The 16,506-nt window shown below is 46.0% G+C and overlaps 1 long non-coding RNA gene across 1 annotated transcript in view; it reads left to right on the forward strand.

Annotated features, from left to right (window-relative positions):
- The window catches only part of LOC138489655 (uncharacterized), a 55,786-nt gene extending 47,832 nt beyond the window's left edge, over positions 1-7,954 (forward strand). Inside the window, exon 3 of the long non-coding RNA XR_011274853.1 lies at positions 7,644-7,954. This is a non-coding gene — a long non-coding RNA (uncharacterized lncRNA). The remainder of the gene's footprint in view (positions 1-7,643) is intronic.
- Positions 7,955-16,506: the final 8,552 nt, after the last annotated feature.

Below are 16,506 nucleotides of genomic sequence, written 5' to 3' on the forward strand. Positions count from 1 at the left end.
AGCATGGATTGAGTGATCTGCATTGATTGTTTAATACATTGCTAAATGATGACTGCAAATAACTTCTCTGAGGAGAGGGTTTGTTTGAGTTCCACTTAGTTCAACCCCAGTTTCTTCTTATGTAAGGGCCCCTAGACCCCCATTGTATTATTTGGTGGCTGTAACTGAGGCATGCCCTTACTTGTAGTTCAGGTTTCTTCAAGTTACTTCCTTTGAATAATAGCCCGATGGGTGAAGACAGGGATCTAACGTGCTTCTTGGAGAGTAAATGGCCTATAGGATCCTGCTTCATCTGCCATAATGAAGGCACATCAGATAGCAGCCGGTCATGCCCCGTTCGTAGCAGCCCGCTACACCCATAATGTGTAAGTCTGAATCCAGTGAAATCACTACACTGTGTGGAGTTTTGCATTCTCCTATCGACATGACCCCTCTCCAAGCCCTGCCAGGAAATTAAACTGTGTACTTTAATGTTTTTGAAAGAGTAAAATAATTCTGTACTTCCAAAAACCTGTCTGCATCAAAAAGAAAAATAATAAAAAACTCCTTCTCCTAGCACTTCCAGCTTTTTAAAATGTCTTGTGTCGTACCCCAAGATTTGCCCATCTAAACCTTCAACTATATGTTTAGCCAGCCAGATTCGAACTGGCACTACCCCAGCTAACCATGTGCTATTAACTTGCTATTAACACCCCAAACCTGGCCACCCCCATCTTGTGCTTCAACATTCCCTTGTTTTCCACACACCAGAATACTTTTCTCAATGAACAATGCTTATTTTGGAAGGTCTCTGTTCCTGATCTTGTCACCAGCTTTGGAAATATAACGATACATCTTCTCACTAGTAGGCCCTTTCCCTATAATATATTGTGCAAATATTAATTTAGATCTGACCACAGAAGCCAGTATGATTCACATTTTTCCTATCAACATGTCCACCACAGCTGTATTTCATTTCCTAATAATTTTGAAACCATTTAACCCATTCTGTCACTTGGAATGCCTGTTCTGTGGTTGAATGCATCTGGCTTGCAACACCTGTAAGTGATTTAATAAATGTTTGGTGCATGCTGCGCACACCTCCTCTCTGTTTTACCGAACTGCTGTGTTTCATATACGGGTGTCGCTCTTTGACAGACAAGTGACTTTTTCTTTTAGCACCTTTTTACTGTGAGAGGTGTGAGGGCACATGTAATACAGTGTCTCTTCACTACAACCCACTACCAGAGGTAACGGGACCTAATTTACGCTGCATAGGGTGCATTACACTTCAGTCAGGTGTGGCCGTCTACCATCACCTGAGAAAATAACATCAGTAAAACACCTGGCTTGCTTAATTTCTTACTCACTGAGCACACATGTATGCATACAAATGTATGACAGTGCCTTTTCATGCAGTTCTGTTGCGCAAACTGTTTGAATGTGCTGCCAGCTGCTTCTGGGGCCCTGAATAAAACTGGTTTACTTCTTGCACCAGCGTACACTCCGTTTTGACTACATTTGAAATTCTTTGGTGAGTTTTTCGAGGCGACCCCTAACACATTTTCTTCCAAAGAAGTTGTATCTTAAGCGCAAGACCAAATCGCATTCCCCAATAGATCCAGCTGTCCACAGTTTTGCCAACATTAGGCGCTATCTAGGAGTTTCATCGCGTGTAGTCAAGTTGGGGTATCGTTTATGCGTTGTATCAGTTTAAATTGGATTTCCCTGTTTTTGAGACAGTAAGACACGTGTTGTATTGGGGTAAAATATGCAAATATGTCTTCCCTTGTCTATTTGAACGTAGACACGTTTTATTGCAGTACAATAAGCTAATGTATATTTCCCTGTCTATTTGAACATTCAAATCAACAGACCATAGCGATGCCAATGTTAACTTTCTTTGTTCATTAGTTGAAAAGCATAATTGATAAAAAAAAAAGAGTAATTGAGATTGCGTGTCATTTTCGTCTGAAAATTTGCAGGTTCTCTTTCCTGTGTGCTGTCTGTGATCATTATCAAACAACGAATATCAGTGCTCTGTGATATAGCCATTCTTCGGCCCTTAGTCACAGTAGTTCTCTGTAAAGGATTTGATTAGACAGGCAGTGTATACATATGCAATCCAAACATTTTCCCATGCTGTCTTTTGACTGAAGCTGTTTGGTTGGCAGGTGCTATTAATAGTAATGAACTAATGCTGAGCTTTAATGATTTGTATGCCAACATCTAAGTGTGGCCGCATTTGTGAGTGTTTAATGATATGTTTGGGTATCAGTGAGGGTTAAAGCACAATAATATATTGTGGCATGAAAGGTTAGAGTCTGGTAACATCTATAGCCCTTCAGCTGGTAGAGTCCTCTTCCACAAACCATATTTTGATCCAAACTAATTGTGCTGCTAGAAAGTAGTCTCTTCATGTAGGTAAGGCTAGGCCCCCATCTTGTTTTTTGGCTTGTAGTGCCTCACTACTTAGTCTTGCCTTCCTGTGCTCCCATATAAATCTCCCAATCTGTGTGTCAAACTCTTGGATTAGTTGTGTGGGCAGGATCACTGGTATCATTTGTGCAAGGTACACCTTCTTGGGCAGTGCATTCATTTTAACTGCAGTGAAACGGCCCTTTAAGGAGAGTGGAAGGATGTTCCACTTTTCCACATTAGTATTTTTACCGGCACGGGTACCACCGGAGTCATAATGAGGCCCACTGTCTTATTTAGAGTAAAACCTCCTCAGCGTATAGAGATACACAGTTTTCTATACCTTTTTGGGCCAAAGGCTCAATTATCCTAGCAAATAGGAGTGTGGAGAGGGAGCCGTGCATGTTTATAGAGAAAACGGGGGTATGTAATGCCATTGGTTACCTCTGCCGCTCTGAGGCGCTTTGAAGGAAAACAAGTATATTAGCCCCAGCCATGGATAGAGGTAAGTGCCCTTCCTCGCACACTTCAGCAAACAGTGTAGTTAGTCTAGGGCAATTGTTTCTCGCATTGCTTTATAGAGATCGGCCGGTAAGCCGTCCGGGCCTGCTGGCTTCCCACTAGCAAGTCTAAGTATGATTCTGTTCACTTGTGCCTCTGTAGTGGGAGCAGTCAGTGTTTGCTGGTTTTCCTCTGAAATAGTTGTGAGGTCAATTTGTTGTAGGAAATCAGCTATGCATTCCTTATTAGTGTGTTGTGGCAGTGCATAAAGTTGTGTATAGAACTCTGCAAAGTGCTTTTTTTATATCCGTCGTTATGAGTTTTGTCTTTCCCTCTTTCTTTTGAATTGCCCCTATAATTTGGGTGCACTGTTACATTTTCAGGGACAAAGCCATCATCCTGAGGGGCGTGTCCCCTTCACTATGGAAGGTTTGCGTTCTCTTATGGAAATACTTTTGTACGCACTAAGTGGTGATGTCTTCCAAATCAGCTCATAGCTTATGTGGTTTGGGTGATAGGGTGGGCTTTCGTGTTCTCTTATGGATGCCTTCAACACATTTAAACTCTGTTAACATTCAAAGCTCCTCGTTTCGCCATTGATGACTCTGTGTGTCCATTGTGAGATACGGCATCCTCTGAGAAATGCATTACATGCATCCCAACATCTAACTGTATTAAAATCGTCGGTTATGTTAGTGCGCCAAAATTAGTATGAGCCTTATATGAGGCTGTGTACAAACTCTGGGCATTTCAGCGTTGCCAGGTTTAGTCTCCACGTGTTTTTTTTTTTGTATTAACCGGCAGTTTTAATTGTAGTGTTACCAGGGCGTGGTGCGATATTATTTGCCAGATTTCGCATTGTTCGACCATGTATAGTTGGCTGGATGTAGCCAAAAATCCAACCTGGCACAGCTTGGTGTAGGTGAGAAAAAAATTAGTAATCTCTCCTTGCAAAATGCAGGGCTCACCACATATCTGCAATTCGAATATCTCCCATAAGTGTAGTCAGTGTGGTAGATTTTTTGGTAATGCCCTGAGGAGTGGCAGTGCAATGAGCTGCGAAGTTTGGCTTTGAAGTCACCTTCTATGACAATTTCCAGGGTTAACTTCTATCAGGCCGCATACATTAGATAATATTATTTTCTGATGCCCTGAGGAGTGGCAGTCCAATGAGCTGGGAAGTTTGACTTTGAAGTCACCTTCTATGATAGCTTCCAGGGTTAACTTCTATCAGGCCGCATACATTAGATAATATTATTTTCTGATGGTAATGATCCCATTGATCATTACATATCTGCCCTCTGGGTTTATTTTTGTGGGTATTTTAATAAGTGTGATAGTCTTATTAATCAGAATGGAGACTCCCTCGCTTGCATGAAGCGCTGGCCCAACCCAACCAACCCAGCTCAACAAACCCTATGCACAACTTATCTGATTCTGTTTTGTCGAGGTGCGCCTCTTGGAGGAATGCTATGTATGCGGGATCATCTCGTTCTGCTTCCTTTAATCGGACTGCTTAGACCGTGGATGTTTACAGTAATGCATGAGATGGTAGTCATGTTAGTGAGGTCTTGCTGGCGTGCATGACTCTTCTGCTTTCTCTTCTCCCATTGTCATATGGTTGTCTCCCTGACTGATCAATGTGGATTTGACGCATATACCAATTTCAAGCCAAAGGTAAACACTCTGACTTTTAAATATCCCCGACTATGCTTCCCAGATTTCCCCCTTGCCCTGAATTCGATAGTTGCGAAATGCCAAGTAAAACCATAAAAACGGATAATTTAAACATTGGTGTCCTATAGAAGGGCAGCTATATGAGTGGTTCACAAGCAATGTAGGTAGCAGTGGCCATGTTCAGTTAAGCTCTCTGGCCCCCTTCTGACATTATTTCAATTCCTTAAGTGGTGGTCTGCACACTTTAATGGGAGGGTTGGATGGGTTCTCATTGGCAGAGGTGCATCATGAACGGCTCCTGCCCAGAAGATGTATCCTGTATATGGTCAGGCGGGTATCAAGGTGTGCTACTGGTAGTTCATCTTGATCTGAAGCCCCAGGCGGATCATTTTGTTTTCTCTTCTCAGGCTTTTCTCTGTGTTGGAGCTTGGGCCTTTGGGCATACAGAGTTTGCTCCACTTCACGTCATGATGAATGTGGCGCAGTTGCCTTACGGTGCCCCATGATCTGTCATATCAGGGATGTTCTCTGCAACCAGGAGATCATGTTGCCGTAGGAAGCGCCATGCCTCTTCCGGGGTGTCGAACGTGTGCCCTTGTTTCTGAAATTGGAAGCGCAGAAAAGCTGGGAATTTCAAGTAGCAGCAGTAGCCTGTAGGGTTCAAATGCTTGAATATTGCATTTAATTTTTTATGTCTTTATCTGGTCGAAAGTAGAATGTTGAGCAGGAAAGTGAGGGGGGGGACAATAAATCCACATATAACAAGGCATAACATGGTCTAAAAAGACACGATAAGGGCATGCCAACGCATAGCAAAGCATTACACATCATAACATAGCATGCAAAGGCCTAACATAGCAAAGCAGCCAGGTTCTAGTAGTCTTCCCCTTGCCAGAGAGCTGAGGAGGACTCTGGTGGACCAGGAAGCCTACCAGGCCTTTCAGGGCAGTGACAAGAGCAATACTGAGGCACACTGAGATGGACTGTCAAAGTTTTCCCCCAGTCCCTCCTTCCCACTTAGACCAAAGCACGAGAGAACCTGTGCTTACTGAACAAGACAAGGTGGCTTGTATGGTTCAACATTTCATTTCTTTATGCGACCAGTGATAGGGTCTACCATCTACCATCATGGAGAGAACCAAAGGCCCATGGAAGCGATTCCCAGTGTTCACCATTGCAGTGCCTCTGGTTTGTAGGACAATCGTCTTGCCGCGCAAATATCACGACCTGAACATAGCAGTTTCTTACACTAGCCTGCTCACCCTTTTCCATCTTTGGAATCCCAGAGAAATATCATGTTGGAAACTGTGTAGCCACAGGAGCCCCCACAGCTGCTGAAGCCATGCAAGGAGCTGGCTTAGAGTTGAGAAGCGTTGGCAAGACTTCTACCTGATCCAAAGATATCCACCAAGCCATTTAAAGAGTTTACAGGTTACACTGCAGCTATATGTGAGCAGGATTACTTAATAAAATCAATAATCCAACCTGGTGGACTTACAGAGAGATCACTGTGGGAAAACCAATCCCCAGCCATGTTGCTAGGACCTAACCACACAAAGCTCATAAAGGGCTCAATGATACCTGACCAAAGGGGACAGTTGTCAAGAGCTGGCTGATTGTGCACGACATCAAACAACTGAGAAATGTAAGACACCTGAGAACCTTGAGAGGCCTAGGAGGCTTGCGAGAGCTAAGAGGCGTGTGAGCATTAAAAGACTCAAGGAGACGGAAAAAGCTGAGACACCTGAGAATGCAAAGGAAGTGGAGAAAAGAAGGATCTTAGAATACAGAGAAGCCCAAGAAGCTTTGAGACCTGTGATATGGAACCTAGGAGGAGGACCTGACCCGACTAGAGGGTGAAAAAATCATGGGGCTGGCTGCAAGAGCAAGCACGGCGCTATGTGTCCAGGTAGACAGTTAGTTGACCACTATGTCTTCTTCGCTTTGTGTTTGATCTGCAATCTAAGGTATACTATATGTAGACTATTTTTGTGGCAATGACTGCAACCTGAAGCAGATTAGCGCAAGCTTTTAAGTACTTGGCACGTGGGGAAGAACAAAAAGAAAATATCTTGGGCCCTGAAATGATCTTATTGTCTTGGACCCTGACATTAACTTATTATGAGTTCCTAAAATATGAATCCTGACTGCTAAAGTTACTGTAGAATATATCATACTGGGTCCTTATGAGATTTGCAGATTTTTTCAGAATATGTGGGTTTTTAAAAACCAAAAATATGCATTTAATGGGTATAGGACAGAGAATACATTTTCCACTGCCAAGGCGGCAGAACGTTCCAAACAAAAATAGGGGAATGTTTCATGGCATTTTAATGTTCTTCCTATTTTTGAATACACAATTAACATACATTTTTTAATACCAGGAGACGCCACCTCCGACATATACCATTTGCACATTTGTGCAAAAGGTTAGAAAAAGAAGAGTTATAAGGATTCATGCTTTGTAAGCAGCCCCATAGTTTCGGATGAAAATATAATTTTATCCCCACCTTTTCGACATGAGTAAAACTATTAAGAAAGATTGTGGACTTTGAGGTGATAGTCCCACTTGTAAACATGCAATATTTAATGCATGCAGTCTTGTTTAACTGTACAACCTGCAGTAATGATCTAATTTGGTCCCAACTCCTAATGACGAGTACTGGTAAAAACATACTGTAAGAAAGTACAACGCATGTTTTTAACAACAGACCCCACCTTGGGGTACCTTGTAATGAGGACCCCAGTATCCATGAAAATCATGGACAAGATTGCCTAGAGACCCTGTTATATTTAAGCATGTTTTGCGCACTGCAGGCAGTGCGCCTAGGCCGTGTCATGTCACATCTAGCGACAATGCATTATATTTGAGACATTTTGGCAACTTTCTCTAAAAGCAATATTAAGCAGATTAAGAGATTGGAGGAATTCTCCTCAACTCAAGGTCATGACTTGAAGCTGAGCACTTTGCTAGATGTTGCAATATTAACACCATATAGATTGTATTTTAATGGATTTTGTACGGGCGCTTACTCAAAAATGTAATTGATTTCCATCTACTTTTCCAGATGGTCCCAAGACCTTGAAGAAGGTGATCCCCCAACTGACTGTTTCAAGATCTTTTATGGGAAAAGGAGAAGTGAAGAGTGCTACCAGTCCTCTAGTAAGGCCTAGCCAGTCTTCTGGAGATGGTTTGCTTGAATGAGTCGAGGAACAAACACTTTTCTTGTCACATCAAGTCATAATAATAATGCATCACTGGTAGGTGCGTGGGGGCCCGTGAAGGAGATTATTCTTCCACATCAAAATCAAACAGTTTGTGTTCATCTTCCAACATTTTCAGCAATGCCATAAAAATAAAGTCAGTATTTGAAACACATATTGAGGTTCTCTCGTGGTGATGTAGTGTCTAAAGAGCTCAGGCACATACTCATCAAAACAACCCTCTCCCCCACGTGACAAAGTCACTGTGGAGAGACAGGCTGGTAAGAACATGGAGGCTCTGTGGGCTGGGGACGCCACCTGCTCTGTGGTATAAGGTGGGTATCCAGAGCCTCTCCTCTTTCCCAAAATTAATATGTAATAGGTCCACTGTAATAGCTAAAGACTGTGACTCCCAAATTAGTGGGGATACAGAATATTGGGACCAGTGGTTTGCAGGGTGTGGGGTCAGGAAGACAAAAGAGAAAGGGGGTCATTTCTGAAGTCCCTGAAATGTTGAAACAAGTTATAAAACCCTGTGCCCTGTATTGCACCTTTTTTCACACTCTGGGACATTTTCAATTGTTTGACGAGTAGAGCTTGGGCACGGAACCCAAACATTGTTTCCACCTACCCTATATAAACCATGCATAAATGACAGCATCACATTTTCATACTAGTGTTTATGTCTAATTCCAATGGCATCCACCAGGTTTTAATGCCGAATAAAAACAGATGCTTCCATAGAACCCATTGTAAATGAATCCCGCCATTCAAACATGGTGGGGGGCCTTTACAATTATTTGCACTACGGAGTGCAACAAATGCATGTTAACATGGATCTTCTGGGTTTAACATGCATTTTATATCTTTGTAGTGCAAAGCATGAACATTGAACGGAGGAGACTGCAGTGTACTTAAGTGATCAAAATTGTGGTTCCCTCCATGAAATGTAAACTTTGTCAAAAATGAGCCTCAAAGATTTTTTGCCAGAACACTAATGAGTGATTTTCAAGCGTGCTCATGCTCTATGCCCAAGCGGGCAGGCAGCAAAAGAATACACTGGTATCAGACTAAACTCTCTCACCAGAGCTCTCAGAGAGTTGAGGAAGGTCAGCCATCATCCATGTGGGAAACCAGATCACGAGCCATTCCAGCAGAATCACTGCCCTGTCTGACCGGTTGGTGAGACACACAGAACCCTGACCAAACTCAGCACCTGGAGACAATAGATGGAAAGTCCACCAATCTCTGGGATAATTGAAGAAATTAGAAGCAGCCGACAAAGAAAAGCAGTAGAAACCAGTGGGTGGGGGAGTTAGGATGGGGATCCGAAGAGGTGAAGAAGGAAGTAAGCAAGAGGAATCCAGACGACCAATCTTTTGAGTACTGGAGCTACATCCCTGTCCAGGCTCGGATAGGAAGGGAATCAGTGGTAAAGAGTCTTGGAGTCTCTTGCCCAGATCCTGAAAAAGGTCATGCAAGCCTTGTGTACAGGTTTGCTGGGGCCTATAGCCCATAGCCTGGCAAGAAACACTGGTGCCATTAGTGTGCTAAACCATCCATGTGGGGAACCAGATTGTGAGCTATTCCAGCGGAATCACTGCCCTGTCCGACTTGTGAGGGTACCCCTAGGCTGCTGGGTGATGATATTGCATTCTATAAAGTACCCAGCTGGGAAGCGATTATATAACCAGGGTTCTGCAGCCTTTGGATATCAAAATGGTTTCAACAATAACTCCCATCAGCTCTAGTCAACAAAGAAAAAGGTGAGGGCTCATGCGGTTAGTCCAAAAGAGCTGGTGAGCGACAGGTTGCAGACCCATGTGTGACTAGGGCTAGTGGAAATCGAAAGTTCTTGCCTGGTAGGCATTGTGGGTATCCCCAAAGGCAAGGGACAATGACAAGTACTTGACTGGTAGGTGTGGAGTAAGCCAGCCTCCTAGAATCAAAGGACACATTCTAAGGCTAGGAGTAATCAGAAAACAGCCATGAAAGTGTCTTGAGGCACAATAAACTCCCGGTATTGGCATAATTGACCTAAAATCATTTGACCTAAAACATTTGATTGAATATTTGACCTTTTTTCGGTCAAATTTAATTAAATATATATTTATAGGGCTGGGTAAGGGTATAGATTAGGTTCAGGGGAAGTGCAGGAGTTGCAGGGGGTCTCCCCCCTCATTTTAGACCAGAAAAAGGTCAAATAAATTCAATCAAATGTGATTAGGTCAAATAGAGCCACACCAAACTCCCTGTGACTGACCTTGAGGTAGATGGCAGATGGCTATAGTACAAGTCATGTGGGTTTTAGTAGACAAGGGAAATAGACTCGCAGTAGGACACTGTGTCCTCCTCTTCTAGTAGCTCCTTTGCATGGATTCTGTTAAACTGCCATCATGAACCACTTAGGCAAAGCTACACCCCAGTACAGCTGTTAGCAATGCTGTTAATCCAGAATCCTGACAACCTTGAACCAACCTGTAATCGTGTTGTATTTCAATCAAACCCCTTTAATCGTGACCATAACAGTGACAAATCTCCTTCCTGATGCGTCAAGGGTTTTGTTGATCAAAATCAGGAAATAACTACATTTTCGCAGGCTCGTCAAACCTAACAGAATTCGTACAGAAATTATTATTACATAACATTCATTTTTTTTTATAGAAAGCTTGAGAATATGAAATGGGCGTTTTTTTAAACGGAACATTTGACTAATGGTCACTGCTTAACTACTTTTGCTTATTAGTGCTCATTATTGCCTACTCATTAGTGGTACCAACTTTGTCAAAGCAGCCTGTCTGGCCAGCCCACATTGGCTCAAGGAGAACCTGTTTTTTTTCCTGCAAAAAGATTAGCTATATAAATGTCTGGGAAACAAAGCATAAAAAGGTGTAAACAAACAGGAATAGGAAAATTGTCATTTCATACCCAGGACCTCCCATAAATGGCATACCATTTCTGCTTCTACGGTACTTCATAGCCTCCCTAATAATGTTTTGACTTAATATGTTTTTTATGTCCTATTTCATTTGCCAGTACTTACATGTATACTATATAGTTGCTAAACTTGTTAAGTTTTGTCAAATGTTTTGCTTGTAGTAGACCATTAAATAACTATTGTGTTTTTACAGAAACGTTGGCAGTTGGTGAGCAGGTGCAAGTGAATCTAGGTCACCTGGCCTGAGCCCCGCCCGCCTGTCAATCGCTTTAAGCTGTTAGTGCCTTCCTGGTTTGCTGCTCTTTTTCCCTACTTTAAAAAAAAAAAATGTTGACACCTCTTAACAATATTATGTAACAATATATATTCATTTATAACATTTACAAAAGCCTATAATATTGTAGTCATGGTCCAACACAAACATCGGGAAGAAAGTTCTGAGTCTGATTCTGGATCCATCAACAGAATCAATTTAGGAGTCAGTTTCAAGAGAGCATGGTTTATCACAGGTCCTACATCCGGCAGGCATCCTGGAGTGCTCTTTCTGAGACGGGGTAGTTGAGCGTTTCTTGCAAGCATTTTTGCGATGTCCATCTGCGTCTACCTTCTCCCTCGACCCAATCTTATCCGTCATAAGATCTTTTTCCCTACTTAAGCAGCCCTCCAGCCTCTTTCCCTTGGCCGTTGGTGAGCAGGCACAACTGGATCTAGATCAACTGGCCTAATCCCCACCCACCTTCTTCCTTTCTGATTTTAACTTTTAGATCAAGGGCGTCTCTCGCTTGAGCGTTCAAAGTGAAGGGCAGATGCAGAAAAGGGCAAATCCTGTTTGGACCTGTACGGACCGGTACGACCCAGGGCCTGAACCCCTGCTCAGACAACAGGTAAGCATGCCCTGATATGTGTTCTCTCCCTCTGTCCCCACAGGACATCCAACGATCATCAGGCAACGACATAACCCCCCCTCTAAGGAATGGACTGCGCAATGCAGCAATCTCACCCACATCAGCCCCAAGTCCATCAGCACCCTTTCACCGTCCACAACACTGAAGTTGATGCTCGCCAACGTCCACTCAGCTATCACCCATGCAACATTAATTGCCAACTTCATCACCACACACGACCATGACGCCATCTTCATCACCTCCTCCTAGCTGACACCCACCTCCACCTACATCCTAGACGTCCTTGCCCCCAAAGGTTACAGCATCCAACACAGAGATCGACCGAACAAGACAGGACGAGGCCTCGCAGTCGTCCACAAGACCTCATGGCCCTGCAACAGACTTGACGTCGACAACTTTGTCTCCTTTGAATTCCTCTCCTGCCACTTCCCACTCTCCCCGCCAGACACAATCACCTTCCATTTCATCTACATAGGACCCAAACCCAACACTGCCTTCATCAGAGACTTCACCGAACTAGTCACCACCATGTCCCCACACACGCCAACAACATCTTACTAGGGGGGGCACTGTTGCGCCAAAACAAGATGGCCGCCTAACAGCAGAGCTCTGGACGGGGAGAGCATTCAAACCTTGCAAAAAACCCTTTAACGGCACCCATCCTGCTTCACACCGACGGTGTACCATTATAAACACCTCTGCCGCGGCCCTGTGATGTTCTGGACCCCACCGCCCTCTGAGGACTGCGCGGCGGCCCTGTGTTCCCGGCGGGACTGTGAGGGCTCACCTCAGGCCGCGCCGCAGCTCCGGCGCTTGCAGCTCTCCTCTTCACCCGAGCATGTGGTGCCGCGGCCTGCTGTGGGGGAGGGGCTCTGCAGCTCTCCTCGGCGGCCCAGTCCTCCCAGCCCGGGGGCCGCTCTGCGCTGCATCGGCGTGCTTCCTCGCCCCCCCGTGGGACCCCACGTATCCTGCTTTATCCCCCGATTACTCTATCCCACGAGCTTCGGTGGCGCTGTGTGCCAGATTCCCTCCGCTGACTGTCTCGCGCTGCAGAGGGCGGAGACGCCATCGCAGACTCTGGCGACTTCACACCGCATCCCTGCCATCCTCTGCTGCCCCCCTCCTGCGGAACGCTAGTCATAGCCCACAACAAGGTGGGGGTGCGGGTGGTGGAGAGCGTCCTTGCTCATCTGGCTTCTGCAGCTCTGGGCGATCACCCGGCGGCTGCCATCTCACCATAAACTCCTGCCTGACCTGGCGGTCCCGTGGCCGCCGGCGCCGCTCTCTCGTGTGAAGCTCCCTCCCCCCTGGGATCCTTGGAGTGGCGTGCAGCGCCCAATCCACGCGGACTGGCTGTGATACCTCTGGACTCTCAGCTCACGTCCTCTGGCTCCTGTCACGTATTGTGGTCCCGGTTCAGCGCACCGCACTTGTTAGTTCAACCTGCCGTACACCATCATCATGGTTACAACACTGAACCGCTCCCCCTAAACTCAACTATTACAGTCATCAAATCTGCTCATACAGTCGGATCTCTGCCAGCCCCCCGCTGACTGCATCATCTGCGGATAGGGGTGCCTTGCGACAGTCGGATCTCCGCTAGCCCCCCGCTGACTGCATCATCTGCGGATAGGGGTGCCTTGTGACCCTGCGGCCGGGTTGGGCAGATGGTGACCCCCCCCGGGCTGTCCTTGCAACCCCTCTGTGCACTAACCACCTCCTGTCGGCGACCTCCTCTGCCCCATTTACCGGGGCCAAATCTAATCGGAGCTCACCATAGAGCTACATTACCTATAACTGTTGTTCAGCTGGTCCTCACCCCAAGGGCCCCTCAGCGTCATCGCCTGGTATGTAGCAGTCCTCCCTTGCACCTCTCTGGTCACATTGTTCTTGCAGGCTCTGGACTCATAGTGCAACGATAACCTACGTGCCTTGCCGACACCTCCTGGTGTATTGGGGCCTTGGAGTGTAGAGAGTTGCTACGCAAACGCTGTTTCAGCCAACCCTCGTCATTACTCTCTTGGCATCCTCCCACCCGTACATTCATCGTCTTGGAACCCGTTCCCCTTGACTGCCGGCACCCGTGGGATCTTCAGTGCCCTCCGCTCACCGACACTATGACGAAGGGGGCTGGTGCTGGCAAGAAGCAGAGCTCTTTAAATATGTTTACCAGGACACCGTCCAGACCGCCGCCTGAGGCTCCTGAGGACACTTCGACACCTCCCACCTCTAACGACTTGCAGAAAATGCTAGCATACATACGTGAAGGATTCACCACCCTGCAAACTAAATTGGACGACATGAATGGTACCATCTCTTCTGTAAAAGCCCATATCGAAAGAACAGACAGCCGAGTCGCTGAGGACGAAACTAGGGTCGGCACAGCTGAGGATGAGCTTGGTGTCCTTCGGGCTACGGTTTCTAAACTCGCCAATCGGATCTCAGCAGTCAAAAAGAAGAACGACGACCTCGAGTCCCGCTCTAGACGGAATAACTTACTCATTGTTGGCGTCCCCGAGGATAACATCAACGAGCCCATGGAGGACTATGTAGAACGTATCCTCTTAATACTCCTGGACTCTCCGAAACTCTCTTCACAGTTTGCCATCGAAAGGTTGCACCGATCTCTACCTGCCAGGCCTAGGCCAGGGGCGCCTCCTCGTCCCATCATAGCCAGGATCCTGAACTTTCAGGACCGTGATGCCTTCCTCTGTGCAGCCAGATCCAAGGGGGAACTACTTCTAGGCTTGGCAAGGATACATCTCTATCCCGATTTCTCTGTTGCTGTACAGCAGGAGCGCAAAACCTTCCTGGATGTGAAGAGGAGACTTCGTGCATTAGGAGTCATATATTCTATGCTATTTCCTGCGAAACTAAGGATCGAACACTTGAACCATACACACTTCTTTACTATTCCAGAGGAGGCATCGAAATTTGTAGACAATCACTTTCCTGGTTGACTCTTCTCTTGCCACTATGGAGGCGAGGCTCATATTAAGTTTTTGTTCAGGCCCATGCTACATATGTACTTGCTGCTAGCGAAGCCTCAATTGTCCCTTACACTTCAATGGAAATGCTTTGGTTACTAGTTTGTGTTGTTGTTCCATTGATCCTTAGCAATGTGGCCTTCTATGTTGTGCAGACTCATGGCGTTCAGAGCGGTTCGACACTCAGTTGCGGCCCCAGGTGGTAAGCTATCCTACAACCGTCTCCAGTTCCACTTTGGTGACTGGTCACTGTGATCCTTGAGGGCCCCACGCCATCTTGGGCTGGTGTTTTACTCGTATACTAACGCTCTGGGTCTACGGTTAGAGATTCTTGCTCAGCTGCCCTCTTTCTTATGGCTCCGTGCTCTGTGTGTCCTCCCACTGCACTGAATGCTATGGTTCAATGTTGCTGTATTGCACAACCTCCTTACACTCTGCCCAGTCCGGCACGCCATCGCCAGGCAGCTAACGGCCCCCCAGGCGCAGATGCCGAGTGAATTGTTGTTGTTATGGGTTTGTTGGGGTTTCATCTCTCGAATTGGGGGAGCGATGTGGGTGAGGGGTAGAGGGGGGAATGTTATGTTTAAAAAACTCTTGACAACCCCCGGTGAAGCCACGTACGCTACAGCAGCACATCATGAACACATTGGCAGGGTACCACCTACATCTAGAATGTCCGTCTTCTCTTTGCTTGGCAGTCTCTGTCCAGAATCCCAAACAACACCACCACACTAATGGCGAATAACGACCTGACGTTTATGAGCTGGAATGTCCGCGGCCTGGGCAACTACAAAAAGATGCGGCAGATACAACTGCACGCTGAACGCCATGGAGTAAAAATGTTATGCTTACAAGAAACCCATGTTCGTTCCGAACAATGTGAACAATTTGATAAACAATGGCGTCCCCAAAGGTATTACACTAACTATTCCACACAGAGCCGCGGCATGCTCACTTTAATTCACAGAAGCCGGAAATTTGTGTGTAACCACTCAAGTGTTGATCCCCTGGGCAGATATGTATTGACCATCGGCACATTAAAACACCAGGAGGTAGCCATCCTGAACATCTATGGCCCAAACGTTGATGATCCCGATTTCTATCTACACCTGGCCTCGGTCTTGGAAAGCTACCCCCTAATCCCGATTATTTGGGGCAGTGATTTTAATACACTATTTGATGTCACCCTAGACAGGTCTGGCTCTCGTCCTCGCCAACTAACCAGAGCAGTTTATACCATACTCACCACGCTCCCTCGTTTGGCATTAGTAGACGCCTGGCGCCTAATGTATCCTGACTCCCGCACTTACTCATTCTATTCCTCAGTCCATGATTCCCATTCTAAAATTGACCGGTGGCTCATAACTGACATGCTAGTCAGATCCATATCTTACCAGGCTATCCTTCCTAGAACGTTTCTCAGACCACTCACCAGTACTTATCTCACTAAACTGGGGCCCGGACGGCAAAAGGTCGAGACAATGGAGGTTGGGTCCCCATGCTCTTCTAGATCAGGTTTTCGCTACCGAACTCAAATCCTCCATTGAGGAGTTCTTTGAGCTTAATGCAGACTCTGTGTCAACACAAGCCATACTTTGGGAATCCTTTAAAGCATATACTAGAGGTATCGCCATCTACAAGGGAGGTGGCATCCTAAAGGGAATCCGGGCAGACATCTCCGTTAGTGAATCAACCCTAGCTAATCTCGAGACCCAGTATGCTCTGGACCACTCCCCAACCACTCTGTCAGCATTGGGCTCAGAACTGGACAAGTTTCGCTCCCTGGCGGAGCGAGAGGTTAAATTCCTGGACTCTCCCCGTTCAGTGAGGAGATATGGAGAGGGAGAGCGCCCTGGCCGTATGCAGGCAAGACTGCTCCGTCGCGAGCTTGGAGCCC

The sequence above is a fragment of the Ambystoma mexicanum genome, chromosome 9 (genome assembly GCF_040938575.1).
Source record: "Ambystoma mexicanum isolate Mex_15411 chromosome 9, UKY_AmexF1_1, whole genome shotgun sequence".
Classification (NCBI taxonomy): Eukaryota; Metazoa; Chordata; class Amphibia; order Caudata; family Ambystomatidae; genus Ambystoma; species Ambystoma mexicanum.